This window comes from Petaurus breviceps, unplaced genomic scaffold (genome assembly GCF_028583685.1).
Source record: "Petaurus breviceps papuanus isolate PSGF00001 unplaced genomic scaffold, PetGlider_PUasm1.0 229, whole genome shotgun sequence".
Lineage (NCBI taxonomy): Eukaryota > Metazoa > Chordata > Mammalia > Diprotodontia > Petauridae > Petaurus > Petaurus breviceps.
The window spans coordinates 8,953,000-8,972,579 of record NW_027185903.1 but is presented as its reverse complement, the minus strand read 5'-3'; the positions used below and the strand labels follow the sequence as shown (position 1 = coordinate 8,972,579).

At 38.4% G+C, this 19,580-nt stretch overlaps 1 protein-coding gene across 3 annotated transcripts in view; it reads left to right on the top strand.

Moving 5' to 3' along the window:
* The first annotated feature begins 1,116 nt into the window (after positions 1–1,116).
* Positions 1,117–19,580, top strand: part of LIFR (LIF receptor subunit alpha) — a 95,794-nt gene continuing 77,330 nt past the window's right edge. Inside the window, exon 1 of one of the 3 annotated variants that reach the window (XM_069096182.1) lies at positions 1,117–1,487. The gene's annotated coding sequence lies outside the window, so the exon portion shown is untranslated. Of the gene's footprint in view, positions 1,488–1,687; positions 1,708–2,359; positions 2,595–19,580 lie in introns of those variants that run through there. The other 2 variants (XM_069096184.1, XM_069096180.1) reach the window with 2 other exon arrangements.

The window sequence follows — 19,580 nt, the reverse complement described above, 5'->3', positions numbered from 1 at the left end:
AAAAAAAAAGTAATCACATTGCAGCAGCAATAAAAATTTAAAAAAATATATGTGAAGTTAACTCATTCATCCAAACTCCCATGATACCAATGAATGTTTTTCAACAATATTTTTTAAAAAGCCACTAAAGCACGTATTTCTACATAAAGTACTTAAAACTGGAAAATTCTCAGGGAAAGGGTGTTTCAATTACTTCAAGCCAGTTCCTAACTTTCCCCACTATGTATGTATGCATAGTATTTTTCCAACTGGCAAGGATGCAAGTAGAGTGAGACAAGAATGGAAAAGGAACATATCATAGAGTTTCATCTATATAGTGCAGAACATTTTTCAAAGTATACTCCTTGGAAGAGATAGGCCCAGGGAAGAAAATCCACTTAGCTCAAGCATATCGCTAGTGGGTAGAGAATAGTTCTTTGCTTTTTTAACTTCTCCTGTAGGAACTATTTTTTTTAATCTAACAAAACAATCTATGGCATTTTATTTCACTGTTACATCAACAGGAAAAGGTTGGAAAAACATACCAAGCTTTGCCAGTGTAGAAGCTGCCACACGACAACATTCACTAAGTCCACTTCATGGACTAATGTCTCTAGAAACTGACCTCCTGGAACTGCTATCCTTTGAAATTGCAATGTCTCATTCTGGCAATTAAAAAAAAAAAACCCCAAACCTCAGGTCTTCAAAAGGTGTGTGTCCAGTACCTCTGTAATTTGCGTGCCAATATTTCCATCTGGCACATTTCTGAACACTGCAAAAATTAACTGTGCCAAGCCAAACATTATCAAAAGTGTCCGGCATCAAGAATAAACATCTTCCCACTGTGATTCTGCGCCATCAAACACTCTTCAGCAAATTTCATCTTGTGCATTACTTCGGGAGCACACCGTGGCCAAGTGAAACTGCGGAAATGGGAACAATGCACAGAGGAAAAATCTTACACCATTAAGGGATCCGTTTCTTCTTCACACAAATAATAGCCCAGCCACGCCTTGCTTTACAGGCAAGACTAGATGGCTCCAGGAAATTCTCAGTAAAGAGAATGTCCTGTCTGTCCTCTCAAACCGAAGTATGCCTCCCACAGGAAAGTTTGCCCTCACCTTCAGTTAGGCCAAGACCACGGGCTACCTTAGAGTGGAACATTAATAGCCCAGAGAAATTGGAATGCACTCATTAGGCCAGCATGGGCTCAGGTCACGGCTGCCAGGTTTAGCGCCTGGAATCGGGAGCCCCTGACTTGCACACCCGTTAAGAGGTAGCGGAGCCTTATTATTTCAAGATAAAGAGAGTAATAAACCAATATCAGGACCCTCGAAGCTCATGGGGAATGAGGGCTTTTAAAACATGGGACTGGAAGGGAGGCAGTGGAGAGGAACAGGACAACTTCAGGCATCCCTCTCTCCCCCCGCAAGCAAAAGAATAACCATGCCTCTGGAACCCCCCATAAAACGCTTAGCCCTGGTGATATGCGTGCACGCGGCACAGCGGTGAGTAAAAAGGGTGTGTTTCTTGCTTTTCTCCCCTCCCCACGTTATATTACTATTATTAATCAGCAACATGCTTGTTGGGCTTATTGCCAGATTTTTTTTTTTTTTTGCTCTCGAGTCTTTGGAACTTCTGCATAGCCTTCGTCTGGACTGGCTTGTAGCCCCTCTCAGAGCCTTCCGAACCCTCAGCTCGGTCCCCTTTACGCTCGGCTCCCAGTAGGTAGGCAATCCCTCTCGGACCGAACTCCAGGGACCAGCTCCACCAGCTCTCTGTCCCATCCTTCCTTCTCTTGGAGACTTAAATGACCTTTCCAGATTTGCCCTGGGACAGGGATGGGGGAGGTGAAAGAAGTCGGGGGAGTCCCTCTGGAAGCACCACCCACTAAGCCCGACCCCCGCTGCGCCGCGGAGCGCGCCTGGAACGGCCCCTGGGGCGCGCACGAGCCTCCCTTCGCGTCTCCCAGCTCGGGGCGCGCGCGCGCCGGACGGGACTAGACTAGGAGAGGGAGGGAAGTAGGGAGGGAAGTAGGGAGGGAGTGAGGCGGGGGCGCGCTCCAGGCTTCCTGTTGTGGTTGTAGAGGGAGCCGGCTGGAGTAGGAGGGAGCGAGCCGGGTGGAGCCGCGAGGGTGTGTGGGTGGGTGGGAGGGGGAGGGGGTGGCGGGGGCGGGGCCCCGGGGAGTAGCGCCCCCAGCTGTGCTGCGTGCAGGCGCCGCCCCCGCGCGCCGCAGTCACAGCTGTCGGGTCTGGGGCTCGGCCGACGCTGCTGCCGGCGGGGCCGTTACCGTTGCCTGAGGGCCCGGGGACTGGAGCCGAGGCTCCCGGGGAGGCGGCGGTCGCGCGGAAGCCGGGCTCGCGGCGGGGCGGCGGGGGTACCGGGGAAGAAGGCCGGGGGGGCGGGCCTGTCGTGGCCTCGGGAGCCCGGGGAGCGCGGAGCGAAAGCCGAGGAGGAGGCGGCGAGTCCCAGCCCCGGTCTGCCTCCCTTCCCCCCTCGCTCGCTCGGGCCGGCGCCCGGAGCCCGGGAGCCAGAGCTCGGAAGGCTGCGGAGCGGCCGCGCCGCCCACGGGAGGATGCAGAAGTAGCGGCGCCGGCTCCGCCGTCCGCCCGCGGGTGAGTAACGGGAGGGCGAGACCGGGCGGCTGGGATCCCTGCGGGGGGGGGGGGGGGGGGAACGCGCGGCCAGGGCAGCCCCCCAAACCCGCAAGGACTCCCCAGGCTCGGCGGTCCTCACCGCCCCCTCCTCAGCAAGGTGACAACCCCAGGTATATGGGGGTGGGAGAGGGCGAAGCCCCTCACTTTGTCATCCCCCTAGGTTTCTGCCATGGTTAAGTTCCCCTCTTCCCCCTTTGGGGTTCCGAAGACAGTGGGATGGGATAATTTTAAGTTTCGAGGCCAAAGGTCAACTGGCCGGGATGAGGGAAAGAACGCGCTGATTTTTATCTCTTTGGAAACTGGACAAGCTCCCTGGTTTCTGTGTCCATATGGCTCCGTCCATCTTCAAGAACATCACCAACCATCCTTGCTCCTTTCCCCCTCCCCCCACGCCCAGACTTTGTACTTAATTACTTCTTTAACAACTTAAAAAAAAATGCTCTTAACCCAAGTTTTCTTCTTGGATGATGGTTAACTGGACATAGTTAAGAGTTTGGTGAAAAGTGTGCTACTATATAAGGTGAAGTTTGGAACGTGTTGGTGCAGGTGAAGTACAGTAGTTGTAGAAGCTGGAGCGAGAATGAATTAGTGCAAGAAAATCCTATCTTGGTCCGATGCAAGGTGCTCTCCTCTTAAGTGAATTTGAATGATGGGAGTTGTTTCCTCTATCCAGCCATATACCATACTTAAAAAAGAATCTCTGGTTGAAATAATTTTTAGTGTTTTGCGAACTATGTGCTACTATATAAAAGTGATTTGCTGTTTTTGAAAGGAAGCTTGCATAAGGCATCTCCTTGCATTGTTGTTACGGAAACTTTCTTTTGGTGTCAGGTTTTTGGTTTTCTTTTTTTTTTTTTTTTTTAGCATTGAGAATTTTAGTTAGGAGCTGCCCCAAATCCTTAAATCACCATTTCTTTCAAACTGAGAGAAAGGACAGAAATTTTGTATGTAGTTCATAAAGTCATATCTATATTCTTTTTCCTATGTGCATTTCTTACCTTGTTCTTCAAGTGGTCAGGTTGAAAGCTGTTGATTTGAAGACAGTATTAGCTTATTGCAAATTAAACTCTTGTGGTATGTTTTGAAGGTGAGCTGTTTCTCTTCCAAAAAAAAAAAAAAACTGGGTTTGAGTTTTATCACACACCTAAAGCAGTGCAGACCTGATTTTTGGCTTCTTAGGAATTGAATAGATCAGGAACTGTGCTTGATTTCTTACAAACATAATTCTTAAAAGTCTTAACTCAAATAACATAAAACATAAAGGTATAATTTCTAAAATTGTCAGAAAAGTATTTTTCCAGGCCATTTTAGAATTTTTAAGTTGATTTGAATGTCTCTTAGAGTAACAACATATTGCTGAAGACATACTTCATATGTTTACAGTCAGATACCAAAATATGAATATTCCATCTCCAGTCATTCAGATTCTGCTGTACTTGGTGCTTTGCATCTCCCACCATATACCAGTGCTTTAGAGATCCTTAAGGGTTTTTATGATGCTTAGGAGTTTAGTGTTAATTCTTGTATTTATTTAATCAACCAATATTTAAATAAGCTACTTAATTGTAAGGTATAGGGCCAGAGTCTCACCCAGACTCTAATTTCTTGACAAAGAAATTAGCTGTTCTTTTGAAAGGGAGGTAAGACAAGTGAGACAACTTCTTAGTTAAGTGAGAAATTTGCATCTCAAGAAATAGTGTTTGTGCTTAAATTTTTAATAAGTTTGGACATGAAAAGAATTTTTGTGATTAAAACAAAGAAACAATAGTTTATGTTCTTAGGCTCCAGGATTAGTAAATTTCATAGATTATTCAGGTTTATTACAAATTTTTAATTTTATTACAGTCCTCTGTCAAACCTATATAGGTAAATTACAAGAATTATTGCTCCTGGGTTGTGTTCCTTTAATAACATTAGTGAGGTGGGAGACTATATCTGTATTTATGTACACTAATGATGTAATTATTGAATTTCTATTCCATTTAAGTTTGAATTCTTAGTGTTTTTTACACTTGTAAATTACAGTATTAATGGAGATAGGCTATATAAAGAATGATTTTATAGTTTTATTTATCATTAAGTTTGAGAACTATCTAGCATTAAGGTTTTATATTAAAACAACCCAAGTTATAAGTATATATACATATATATATGTGTGTGTGTGTGTGTGTGTGTGTGTGTGTTTACAAATTGCCAAAACTTTATTTAACTTCTATCATTGTGGTACATAAATTCCCATATCTTCCATATTGAAAATAACCATTAACTTATAGTAAGGAGATGTTTCGTGAAATTTTCAATAGAATCAGCCCTGGATATTGGAGGGTTAATGAAAGTTGCCCTGTCTTGGTAACTATACCCAGATTTGGGGGAATTTTGTACTAAATTTTGCATTATTTAAATCCTGTAATTTGAATCTTGATCTATTTTATAATTAAAAGTTAAATGCTCCCCCCCCCACCTTCCTCATTTTAGGCAACCTTTTCTCCCACATTTTATACTTTAGTATGTTTTCTGAAAATACAGTGTTTTATTCATGAGTATTATTTTGACATATAGTTAAAATATTAAAACAGTGATTTATTGATGCAATAATGGACTATTTTAATATTATATAGCCTATATACAATCTCAATTTTATTGAAGCATTCATTTGTTTACTTGTGAAGTTTTCAAAAGCACTATCTTTTAGATATTGCAGTTTGTATTAACTATTCACTAAAAGATTAAATATGTGTATAAAATATTTTATATTTTATATATATATGTATTTTATTGTCATTGTCATCATAAAAGGATTGTGTTCTTTATCTATTTTATATTAACATTTGGAGATCGGTGGCTTTTCCCCATTCTAATTTATAAGCTTCTTGTCATTCTAAGTCATCTGTGGGTATGTGCTTTTATACATGTTGAGAGAGAGAAAGACAGAGAGCTGGCAAGTTCATGCAAATGAGTACTTGCCTTCTTGTCATTTGCAAGCTTGGAAATTAAAGTTAGTTTTGGTGACAGGCATTATGATAGAAATTGTAATAAGTATCCATCTCTTTATCCTGTCTGACCACTAAGATTTTATAATTCTGTCATCATCTTGCAGAAAATTTTTTTTCCCTATAGGTTGGTACCTTAAACTAAGAGTTTATTTTTTAATTTAATTAGATTTTTCTTTATGTTCAGGCTTTTTTTATGCTTGTTTGCATTCACAGTGCTTTATAGATAGTAGGTACTCAATAAATGTTTGTTGAATTGAACCCTGAATTATATGTATGTTCAACTTTAATCTGAATATTTACTACCATTATTTTTAATTAGAAGGTCCAGGGGAAATGTGAAAGTACTAGTTTAAAAATAGTTTTGGAAAACCAAGTATTGACAGCACCGATTTTGGAGATCAGTAGTAAGGTAAGGGCAGACAGCATAAAAGAAGGCATTTAGTTGTTTAAATATTAGCTGGTTTAAGATTTACTTATCTCAGAAGACTAAAATTAGCCTTATGCTTGCAGATATGTGTAAAATAAGTTCTTTAGGAATGAAATAAGCATCTATGATAAGTATGATTTTTACTATGATAAATGTAAAAGGCCATGTCCTTAGCATTTACATACAGTTTCTAAATGTGCTCATGTAAGCTTCTTGATGGCAGGTACTCTGCTTATTAAATGTTCTAATATTAGAACCCTAAGTTACCTGTAATTTTGATGATGTAATTTAACCCTAAGTTACCTGATTAAAACATCCTAACCTTAGGATGTTAGAACTGCAAAAGACATTAATGATCATCCAGTTCAATCTCTTAATTCTTTAGACATAAGGAAACTAAGGTCAGACTTCTAATATCCTGGTCTTCTGTCTCAAACTAGTATTCTTTCCCCTATGTAAGGATGTTCTTAAGCCTTTTTTGTGTCCTGAACCCCTTTTAACAATAATGTTTTAAAATTTATAAAATAGAACACATAGGATTATAAATGAAACTAATTATATAATTACCAAAATTTTTCTTAAAAATTCACAGACCCAAGGTGGAGAACCACCGTCCTATATCCTATTATAAATGGCATACAAGAGTCTAATATAGGTAGGCTTTGAATGTCTGGATTTAATCTTCACCTGGTATGTTTCTGTCAGATATTGTAATCCACAACTACTTTTTAGTTTATTCCAAAACGCATTTTCCTCAGAGGTTCAAAATTTGCAAATCTTGTATGAGAATGAGAAGTTGGAAAGATGGAGCGCTCCTAGTCATGGGGAATGGAGTGTGGTAGAGGTACATACCATGGGAGACACTTTTTAATAATACTTCTATACGTTCACTTTTAAAAAATTGAATGCTGCTTTTGATGGCAACTAGGAATATATTTTATGATAAATATATTTTATGATTAATCACATTTGTTACATGAAAGCTCAAAGCCTTAGTTAATATAGGGGGGGATGTATTATTTATTTATAACAATTAAAGCTGTCGAAAAATGGAATGTGCTACCTTGAACTAGTGAACTCCCCATCAATGTAGTGTTAGCCCTTGATACTGTCTCTCCTTTCTAGGTTTTTTGTGACAGTGCTATTTTCTAGTTTTCCTCCTGCCTTTCTGACTATTCCTTCTCAAATCTTCTTTGATGGATTGTCATCAAGGTCACACCCACTAACTGTGGGTATCTCCCAAGCTTGAGGCCTTTTCTTCTGCCTCTATACTATTTCACTTGATGATCTCATCAGCTCCTATGTGCTAATGATTCTCAGATCTACTTATACAGGCCTAACCTCTCTCCTGACTTCCAGACTCAAATGAACTCATCTTTCCCCCTGAGACTTCCCCTCTTTCTCACTTCTCTGTTATTCTGAAAGACATTACCACCCTTCTAGTGACCAGGCTAATAAACTAGGTGTCATTTTCTGCCCCTCACTCTTTCCCTTCCCTACCCTCCAATCCAATCAGTTGTCAAGTCTACCTTCAAAGCATGTCTTTGACATATCCTCATCTCTTCTCTTTCTCCTTCTCTTCTCTTCCTGCTACCATCCTGGTGAAGACCCTCATCACTCCCTACTGTAATAGCTTTCTGGTTGGTTTCCTTACCCCAAATCTCCCTGCTCCACTCCATCCTTTACTCAGCTGTCAAACTGATCTTCCTCAAGCTCAGATTAATCCCACACCTTCCCTGGATTCAGTAAATGCCAAGGCTTCCTCTAACCATCAGAACCAAATATAAAATCTCTGGCGTTCACAGCTCTTTATAAACTGCTCCCCTCCTATCTTAACAGTCTTCTTACACTTTACTTCCCTCACAAGTACTTTTGTGATCAAGTGACACCGGTTTCCTCTTCTGACTGTGCATTTTTACTGTCCCCCATACCTGGCATGGTTTACCTACCTTATCTTAATCTCCTGGTTTCCTTGGTTTCTTTCAAGTCCCAGCTAAAATCTTAACTTCTAAAAAAAGACTTCTCTGATCTTCCCTTTATGCTAGTACATTCCCTTTGTTAATTATCTTCAGCTTATTCTGTATATGACTTAATGGTACATAGTTATTTGTATGTCCTTCCCCTCCGTTATACTGTAAGGTCTGTGAGTGTGGAGACTTTTTTTTTGCCTTTTTTGTATCCTCTGTGCTTAGCACAGTGCCTGATACATAGTAGACATTTACTAAATGCTTGTTAAGTACAAGAGGGGTAAAGGGGACTGGAAAAGTAAATTGAGGACAAATTTTTAAGGGATATACATGACAAACTGAGAAGTTTGTATTTGATCCTTGAGGCAACAGCAAACTACAGGGTTTGAGTGATATTCTCAGACCTGTATTTAGGAAAATTACTTGTGTGAAAATTTGCTGTGTGGATGATGAATTGGAGAGAGAAACAACTTGAGACAGGAGACCTATTGCAGGGAGACCTGCGCAATGAGACTATTGCAGTAGTCCAGGTGAGGAGTTATGGTGATGGCCATGTGAGTAAAAGAAGACATGTTAGAGATGTGGAAATGGACATGGTGATTACATATGTGGGATGAAGGAGAGTGATGAGGATTTGAAGATAATTTCAAGATATCAAACCTAGGTGGTCAGAAGGAAGCTTGTAACCTCAGCAGAAATAGGGAAGTTTGGAAAAGAAGTGGGTTTTGTGGGAATGGTAATGGAGTTACATTTTGAGCATATTGAGTTTGAGATATTTATGGGATATCTATTTTCAGATGTTCAATAGTCAGTTTTTGATATGGGAAAAGAGCTCAGAGGAGAGTCTTAAGGTTGCTTAGAGATCTGGCAGTCATTTGCATAAAGTGGAATTGATGAGATTACCAGGTGAGATTGTGGGACCCAGTTAAAGGGTATGAAATGAATGAAAGAACCAGCAAAGGAGACTGAATGATATGCAGAGGTCACAGATAGTAGGAGCACCAGAAGAGGGTAGTTATATGAAAACCCTGAGAAAAGAGAATATTCAGAAAGGGGGGAATGGTCACTATTTTCATATTCCTCCAAATCCTATAAATCCTTCCATTTCAGTTTGTCCAATTTATTCCATTTTCACCATTTCTGTTGCTACTATCCTAGATAGTTATTTCTCACAGACTCTTAGCTGGTATGTCCCTCCCTCCAGTTTCTTTCCTTATCCTTTCCCTTCCTCCCTTTCTTCCTTCTCTTTTCCCCTCCAAAAACTTCCCATTCCTCCTTTATAAATGGGTCTACCTATCTCATCCAGGTTGGAAATGCAGAGGCCACTGATTCTAGTACTAATTGGCAACTGATTCTAGTGCTTATTGACAAAGAAGCTTTGACCTGCTCTGTTTCTGTTCTGGGTTGGTTCACCTTTCCTTAGGTATTTTATTGTCCCCCGACTCCTGAGGGGCTCTCCTTATTGTTGCTGGCTTTTGTGTAGACACCCAGTATCTTCTTAGCCCTACTGCACCATAGATCTCCAGAACTTAAGAGATCCACCAGTTTCCCCCTCCCCAGTAGCAGGGTTTTCAGGTATGTACCACCTAGCCAGACCTTTTAAATTTGTCACTATCATTCTAAGTATGTCATTCTCCGCTCAGAAATCCTCAGGTCCAATCCCTGGGAAATGAAGTCTAAACTCTTTGGTCAGGAATTCAAGAGCTTCTCAGTCTGTTTTGATAGTCTTGTCTCTCGTTTTTCCCCTCTAAAATTTTTTTTTAAAGCCAAACTGGGCTTTCCCAAACCTAGTTTAATTTCTTCTCCCTTTCCTGCCCCAGCTTTTTCTTACATGTTACCCTTGCTAGAGCATTATTCTGTGTATTCTTTGCCTATCCAGGTTTAACCTACACTTCCTTCCCAAAATGCCAAATCAAGTGCTCTTCTCCTTCCATAAAGTATCTTGGATGATTTCAGCCCACCACCATCTGTCCCTCCCTAGAACTCATGGCAACTTATTGTTTATAGCACTTACTTAGTCATCAACTCTATATTGCCTTTTGGCTTTTCTTACTTTGTATTGGTGAGCTCACCTTTTTGAACATCATAATTTTTGTCTCTCAACAAGATTGTAAAGTTCTTGAAGAGAGAACCTATGTGTATAGTTATGTTTCCTAATAGTTCTTTCTAGTGATATTCAATACATACAGACACATATATAAAACTTATGTGTGATTTTTATCTCCATTTTTAGTAGGAAAGACCTTTCAATCAAGGGAAATGCTTTTGTGAAAGCATGGATGTAGCTCTCTGTATGGGGGGAAAGTAAGATAGTCAGCTGGAACAAGTAATGTTTCTTTATGGCATCTTAAATGTTGAGAGGAAAAATAAGCTATTTGCTAGGACCTTCAAGGGAAATAAAATGAATTTAGATATGAGGAGATAAAGAATAGCTTATATGAAAAATGTCTGGCATTTTAGATTTTTGTGGTTATTGGATCATTGTTTAGTATCCTAGGGTATATAGTCTGTAGTTTGGTCTGGTTCAGTTCCTTTATTTAACAGATATTAAACTGCTGCTGAAGGGAGTTAATTGACTTGCCCAAGGTTACATATGCAGTTAACACCAGAGGTAAAATTTGAATCTAGATCCTTTTAACTCCAAATCTAATATACTTTCCATTGTGACCACTTTTAAACTAGAACCAGGGGGCAAGCTGATAAGCTTGCAGTTAATGAATAGTGACTGGAACCACAATATAATCTTTTTCTTTGAGTTTATTTTGTTGGACTGCTATTAATAAGAAAACCAGTGTTTATAGCAAGATTTCTGTTAATTTCAGCAATGAATCTCCTTGGGTGGTGGCTTAGACTTGTACATTGTAGTGGATAGGTCATTGTCATAGTAGTTTACCTGTCAATTTTTAAGCCAGATTATAGGTACTATTTACCCTTAAACAAATCTAATAAATGAAAATCTAATTTACAGTGAAGGTAGATTAGATTGTGATCGTTTTACAAATGGTGTTCTTGTTAATATGTAGAAAATAATTTGAATTATAATAAATATACAGCTTTTCGAGCTTATATCTGTTGTGTGAAACAAGGGTATATACAGATGTTTTAATTAGTATTATCCAAGTCTGTTGACCCAAGGTAGCAAATAGCCTTAGAACAGTGCTCTCTTTTATGTAGTTTCAGGGTGTGATTGTTTATGCATTTTTGTCATTTTCTCCTTGTTTTTAAACTACTACTACTTCTTTTGTTTTTGCTTTTTTGGAGGTGGGGTGAAGACAGAGCAATTGAGTTAAGTGACTTGCCCAAAATCACATGGCTAGTAAGTGTTACATGTCTGAGGTCGGATTTGAACTCAGGTCCTCCTGACTCCAGGGCTGGTACTCTATTCACTGTGCCACCTAGCTGCCCTCAAACTAATAGTTCTTAACACTGTTAGAAAATAAACAGGTGGGGAGCAGCTGGGTGGCTCAGTGAGTAGAGCACCGGCCCCGGAGTCAGGAAGACCTGAGTTCAAATCCAGCCTCAGACACTTAACACAAAAACTAGCCATGTGACCTTGGGTAAGTCACTTAACCCCAATTGCCCTGCAAAAAAAAAAAAAAAGAAAGAAGTAAAGAAAATAAACAGGTACAACTAAAAACAATACTTGTTAGGTCACTTGTTGGTCACTGTCTCTTTACAGTGACCAGTAATATTATAGAATTGAAATTTTGATTTTGGTCTGAAACTGTTAGCTTAGCTACATTAAAAAAAATACAGAAATTTATAACTGCATAAGGTCAGCTTTTTAATATAAAAGCTAGAAAATATGTTAGGGACAACAGGAAGTAGAAGAGATGATAGAGAGAAAAGTGGAGACAGAAGGAACCCATCAGATGGAGAAAGTTGCTGAGGTTAGATTCAGTGGTGGCCTCAGCAGCTGGAGGAGATTATACCCAGTGACGGGGTAGTGACAGTAGTGTCATAAAATGGAAGTAATGGCAACCAGCAGTTAAGAGCAGCAGTGAGAGTGGCAGCTTGTCAGATGGCTCTGAAAACAGAATCACTGATGGAGAAGCAGAGATAGAACAGCTTTGCCTTTCTAAGGTATGTGTGTGTGTGGTGGTGGTGGTGGGTAGTGACAAACATTCACCCACACTTCAGGATTGTAGCCCATAAGGGCATATGTGTATACCATGAAGAAAGTGCACCAACCAGTCCAATAAAAAAGAGAAATCTGAGTATGTATTTATTGTGTGCAGTGGTATATAGGGATAAGTTTATTAATACAGGTATGTCTGTAGCACAGTACAGTTTTAAAAGGCTAGGGAATATGTAATACATTTTTTAAAGTTTTCCATTAAAAACAGTTTCTAGCATTTGTCTACGTAGAAAAAAATAATAATTCCTATCATTGCTTTCTTTGTCTAGACAACTGAAGTTTTACCATGGAAATGAAGATTGTTATTGTAGTAGATTCTTGTTTTAGTTCCATGAAATAGCTAACAAGTTTCTATGTTCATAAGATCATAGGTCTAGAGCATAAACAGATAATGAAAAGTTCAAGATTTTATTTGCATGATAGCCTAAAATTGAAATTAGAATATATATGAAAGCATAAAATGTAACATTTTTATATTATAGAATTCGAAAAGAGAAACATGTAATAAATGTGATTAACAGTGGTGTGGCTAAAGTGAAATTTATTTAACCCTAATATTGATAGGAAAGACATGTCTTATGTTCAATTTTAAAAGAAAAAATTCTCAAAAATGCGTCCTCAAAATAAGCATAAAAAAACTAACAATAATTACTTAGGCATTTGTCACCTTTTAGATCTATGGCACCTCTTAATGAAAAGAACCTTGAATGGAGTTTCTCAAAGTCATCATTTGCTGTTCTATTTAGATAAGCCTGTTAATATTTGGAGATATTTGTTAGCCACTGAATTTTTATTGCATGTGTTTATATGTATATATGTGTAAAAATGTATGTGTGTATATGTATGTATGTATAAGGTTACTTGGTATATTAACACTTGAATAACAGTCAGTAGCCTAGTTTCTGCTACTTCCAAGCTTTGTAGCTGTTGAAAAGTCAGAGCTAATTCTGAGATTTTTAACATAGGTGATCAGGAGAATGGTGTTGCCAGGAATAGGAAAATTAGGAGGTGGGGCATATGCAAAGAAGGAAATAACTAAAATTTTAGACATGCTCAAATTGAAGCAGGGAGAAGTCCATATGGAAATTTTGAGGCATTATTAGATCTGGGTTCCTGGGAGGAGTTAGGGCTAGAGATAAAGATAGGGGAGTCTTAGTCAATTATTGTATATAGTCTGTTGTGATCTTTTTATATTTAGATTCTCATATCCATTGAATAAATTACCTGTCTCATCTTGTCATCTGTAAATTTGATAAGCGTATCATTTTATACCTTCATCAAAGAATAGTTGAACATCTTTATTGGCAGTGGAGAGAACAAAGGAACAATATAAAGCATTATATTACTCCTGCATTTAGGGATGGGATTGAGAAAGAAGGCCAGTGAAAGATGCAACTGGAGTGATCTGAGAGCTTAGAAAGATATATTGCTATGTACAGTGCCATAGAAGATCAGGCAGGGGATGATAGAGTATCATAAAGGAGTGGAGGTGTTGACAGTGTTTAACCCAAGAGATGGAGAATGAGAACTTAGAAAGTCCAGTCAATATTCAGCAGTTGAGGTAATCAGTGACATGAAAAATTTCAGATAGGTGGGAGGGGGGAGTCAGATTTCAAGGGTTAAAAGAATAGATCAATGGGGCGGTTAGGTGGCACAGTGAGAAGAGCACCCGGCCTGGGAGTCTGGAGGACCTGGGATAGGTTCTGGCCTCAGATACTTAACACCCACACAAAAAAACTGGCCGTGTAATCTTGGGCAAGTTACTTAACCCCAATTGCTTTAAAAAAAAAAAAAAGAATAGGTGAAGAAGTGGTGGCAAATCAGCATATATTGTATACATTTTTTAAAGAAATCTGGCAGTGAAGGAGGTGAGGGAGTTGATTCACTAGCTTTAATAGAGCAGTAAGGTTTAGGGAAGGTTTTTCTTAGAATAAGGAAGACCTGAGAATTTTTTAGGAAGAGGAGAAGGATTCGGTGAAGTAGAAAAGTTTGAAGATAACTGGAGAAAGGAATGCTTGAAACAAAATGCTGGGGGAAATGAGAAGAGTGGACCAGGTTAGGCTGGGCAAGGGTCATATCTTCTCTTAAGACAGAAGGGAAGAAGAGGAAAGAGGATAAACGAAAATGTAGATGAGGGTTCTTAAACCCCAAAGATTTGTGGACAGATTTCAGGGGGTTTGTAAAGTTGGATGGGAAAAACTACGACTTCAATATAGTTGGTTTCCTTTATAATCCTATGTATTTAGAGAATGGATCAACAGGTTTCATCAGACTGACAGAGGTATTTACAACACACAAAAAAGTTGACTTCCTGATTGTAAATATTGAGATTTGAAGGAGAGTGAATTGAAGGAATTTGTGTTACATGGTTTTGTTCTCAATAAAATAAGTGAATGGAATAACTTTTTTTCTTTTCTGTCAACATTTTAAAAAATCTCCAAGATTCCATGTTTGTGCTTCAATGACAAGAATTTAAATAATTTTCAAAAAATAATGTACCCAATAGAGGATCCTGAAAATTCTTGATCTTGGCTTCCTGGTAGAGTAATGATGCTTTAGTATTTCTTCTCTGTTTTACCTTGTACATTGGCCTTTGTCTGAAATGGTTCTATAAGTATTTGGCATCCCCCAAGAGAAGATGAGCATGGAAAGATGTACACATTTTCAGGATAGGTTAAAGAAATTTTGTCTGTGGTTATGCTGGTCATAGAATTATCTATTCTGTATCCCTAGACAAGGCTATGAAGAGAACTGTATAGAAATCTTCATGAAGAAATTCAGATTTTCAGGATCTCATAAGAATTGAATGAAACTTTCAGTTCCTATCAAGACCATTCCATAACTGAATTGGGAAGACTCTAATTTGTGAATTCCTATCCTGCCTTGTTTTGGACTCCAATTACACAAGCATTTATTAAGCACCTGTTTTGTGCTAGGGTTAGGCACTAGAAATACAGAGACAAAAATGGTTGAACTGGATGTCCTATAGACATCTTAAATTCAGTATGTGCAAAACTGATCTCATTTTTCTTACCCCCTTCCAAGTTTCCCTGTAACTATTGAAGGCACCATCATCCTTCCATCCTTTGCATGCTTCCCAGTCATCTAGGCTGGCAACCTAGATGTCATCCTTGACTCCTCCCCACTCCCCATCCAATCACTTGTCATGTCCAGTAGCTTTGACCTTCAGAGCATCTTTCATATATCCCTTGTACTGCTCCTAGCCTACCTCATGTGATGCAGACCTTCCTTGCGTTATATCTGGACTATTACAGTAACCTCTGGTGGGTCTTTCTGCCCCAAGCTTCTCCCTCCTTCAGTCCATCCTCCATTCAGCTGCCAAAATGATCTTCCTAAAGCACAGGTTTGAACATGTCACTCCTGTAGAAACCTTACTTCTGTGCACAAAAGAGGTCATTCCCGCAAGATTGTGATATGAGTTTGGTTGAACTGCCACTTAGACAAAAAAAGGAGCATGCAAAGCGCTGTCCATTACTGTTGTCATCACAAAACACGTATGTGTGACTGTGGGAAGTAGATAGACTGATTTAACCAATACTATCTGCTATTTGTGACCTTAACAGTTTAAGACAATTCCGACTTATCATGGATAGTCCTAAAGAAAATATCAGTAATGGAGAAATTAGGGGAGTTAAATGATATATCACCTTTACTTGTGTTTGTGCAATAATACTGTATATTTGTATAATCCTAGACAGTTTACAGAATACTTTGGTTTAGTGGACAGTGCTGAATTTGGAGTCCGAAGAGACCCGATTTCAACTTTTGCCATCAGTACTTAGTATCTGTCTTAGTAGAGAGTCATTTAACCCTCTTGAGTCTCAATTTAATTATCTTTAAAATGGGGATAATAATACATGTACCTGTTGGGGTTGTTTAGGAGATTCAGTGAAATTTGTCATTTTGTAAATCTTGATAGCCTGTATATAAATGGCAGCTCTTTTTATATGCTTTCTTTCATTTGATCTTTCCATATTAACCCTTTGAGGTAGTCGTATATAGCTTAATACTATTTTACAGAAAACAAATTGAAGTTAGGAGAAATTGTGTCTTATACAGCATCATATGGCAGGCAGGCAATAGAACTAGGACTAATAGGTCTGTTTTGTTTCTGTGTTTCCTAAGCAAGAGCCAATGTTTTTCCCATGGTTTTAAAAATAGTTGTTCTTAACCCGTGTACCTGTATGACCACAACTGCAAAACACTTTTCACACAAATAAAGTCAGATCTAACTAATTGGAAAGACATCAATTGCTCGTGGCTGGGTCGAGCTAATATAATAAAAATGACAATTTTACCTAAATTAAATTATATATGTAGTGCCATACCAATCAGTTTACCAAAAAAAACTACTTTATAGAGCTAGAAAAAATAGTAACAAAATTCATTTGGAAGAACAAAAGGTCCAGAATATCAAGGGAATTAATGAAAAGAAATGCTAGGGATGGTGGACTAGCTATACCAGATTTTAATCTGTAGTATAAAGCAGCAGTCCTCAAAACTACTTGGTACTGGCTGAGGAGTAGAGTAGTGGATTAATGGAATAGATTAGGCACACGAGATTCAGCAGTCAATGACTATAGTAATCTACTGTTTGATAAATCCAAAGACCCCAGCTTTTGGGATAAGAACTCACTATTTGACAAAAACTGCTGGGAAAACTGGAATACAGTATGACAAACTGGGCATAGACCATTATGTAACACCATATACCAAAATCAAGTCTAAATGGGTGCATGATCTAGTTATAAAGGCTGATACTCTAAGCAGTCTGGGAAAGCAAGGAATAGTTTACCTGTCAGATTTGTGGAGAGGGGAAGACTTTATGACCAAACAAGAATTAAAGGGCATTATAAAATGCAATATGGATTATTTTGATTACATTAAATTGAAAAGCTTCTGTACAAACAAAGCCAATATAACCAGGATTAAGAGGGAAGTGGAAAATTGGGAAAGAATTTTTACAACCTATGTCTCTGATAAAGGACTCATTTCTAAAAATATACAGAGAATTGAGTCAAATCTATAAGAATACAAGTCATTCCCCAGTTGATAGATGGTCAAAGGATATGAACAGGCAGTTTACAGAGGAAGAAATTAAAGATATTTATAAGCATATGAAAAATGCTCTAAATCACTATTGATTAGAGAAATGCAAATCAAAACAACTCTAAGGTACTGCATCTCACCAGTCAGATTGGCTAAGATGACAAAACAGGAAAATGACAAATGCTGGAGAGGATGTGGACAAATTGGAACACTAATGCATTGCTGGTGGAGTTGTGAACTGATCCAACCATTCTGGAAAGCAATCTGGAATTATGCCCGAAGGGCTATAAATAATTTCATACCCTTTGACCCAGCAATACCACTTCTAGGGTTGTATCCCAAGGAAGTCATAAAAGTGGGAAAAAGACCCATATGTACAAAAATATTTATAGCAGCTCTTTTTGTGGTGGCAAAGAATTGAAAATTAAGGGGGTGCCCATCAATTGGGGAATGGCTGAACAAATTGTGGTATATGCATGTTATGGAATACTATTGTGCAATAAGAAACGAGGAGCAGATGGACTTCATATTTACCTGGAGAGGCTTACACGAACTGATGAGAAGAGTAGATCCAGGAGGAATTTGTACACAATTACAGACACAATGCATGTGTGACGACCAACTTTGATAAGCTGGACTCCTCTCAGCAGTCCAGAGACATAAGTCAAACCCAAAAGACTCATGATGGAGAGAGATGTTTGCATCCAGAGAAAGAACCGAGATTGAAGCAAACTACCTGCCATTTTTTGTTTTCTTGTTTGGTTTTGTATCCTCTTTCCCATTCTTCATTCCATGTGTTACAATCCTTCTTTATAACCTGACTAATGCCTAATGTGAAAGTATTTGCAGATACTATACTTGATTGTATGCCACCATGGGGGGGAAGGGAGGAAGAGAAAATTTGAAACCCAAGGAATTGTGGTAATGAATCTTGTCAACTAAAAGTAAACAAATTAATAAAGACCAAAAAAAAATTCAAATACTTCAAATTTTAAAAAAAGTTGTTTTTCCTTGCACATAAGATGATGTTCAGATTTATGCTTTTTCTAAAGCACTATATAATGTAATGTGTTTCTGATATCTCCCTTTTAAGTATGTTACTGACAGATTGATCAGACAACCTTAATAAGTTCAATGCTTTGCAAAATAAAGAGAGTGGCAGTGCTGGTCCATGTAACAGCAAATTCAGATATCAAAGTTAGTTATTTTGAAAGGAATACAAAGTACTTTTGTTCTTAGCTTTACTTAATATATATCAAGTGAGTGATATTTGAAATGAATTGTACACAAAAATATTATTTCCATAAAAAAAGAAATCTAGAAAACTGGTTTTCATTTTATGATGATTCTTTGATTTTACCCAAGGCACAAAGTACTAATTGATATTTGTATGATGCTGGATTTTTCAGGGCAGAGAAAGACGGCCATATTTGATAGGAACTTTTCCCAAATTAGCTTTTAGTAACTTTCTAGTTCCTGAATCTCATTGAACCATCATGAGTAGTTTTCTTGAAAAGCTCTAAAAGAAAATATACTTGAAATTTATTATTGACTAAGGTTTACATTATTTTGGTGTGACATCACTGTTTAGTATTTAGTATCTCACATTTTGCACCTCCACACGCTGTTTCAGGCAACTGTATTTATCATTATGTCTTCTACACATTTTGTGTTTTTCTACCTCCAAGCTGCTGCTTATGTCTTTTTCTATGCCTAGGATGTGTCTCTCCTATTCTGCCCATTGAATTCCTACCTATTCTTTAAAACTCAGCTCATGTTATCCTTTCCATTAACTTTTCCAGGATTACACTCAGATCTATCATAGAGTTTTATTTGCCACTTCTCTTATACACTTATGATCTATTTTATGTGTACTGTAGCCTCTTACACATTTTAAGTTACTATTAAGGGAAGAAAAATGCCTTCTCTATATATCTCTTCTAGTATCTAGCACAGTGCTTTGTAAATAGGAGTTTTGCAATACTCAGATATATCTATGATCTCATCAAAGTGTATATTCTTTCCAGTGATACATAACACCGTCTGTCCATCTCTCCTTGTTTTGTGTGATACTTGTTTATTCCCTCCAGTAAGTTCACTGTAGGAGGTTGAGCCAGTGTTTTGGTGCCTTCCTTGATTTCTCTGTTGACCTTGAAAGGATACCAGTGGAGCGGATGAACTGTTCATTAGTTCATCTCTTGTCTTTACCACATGACTGGCCCATTTTTTGATGATTTTTTTTGATGAAATGTGTAATTTAAATATCCTTTATATTATTCCGTTGTAATTCTTTGTAATGTGTTCTCAACCTATTCATACTCACCATTTGCCCCTTCTCTATCCTTTGGA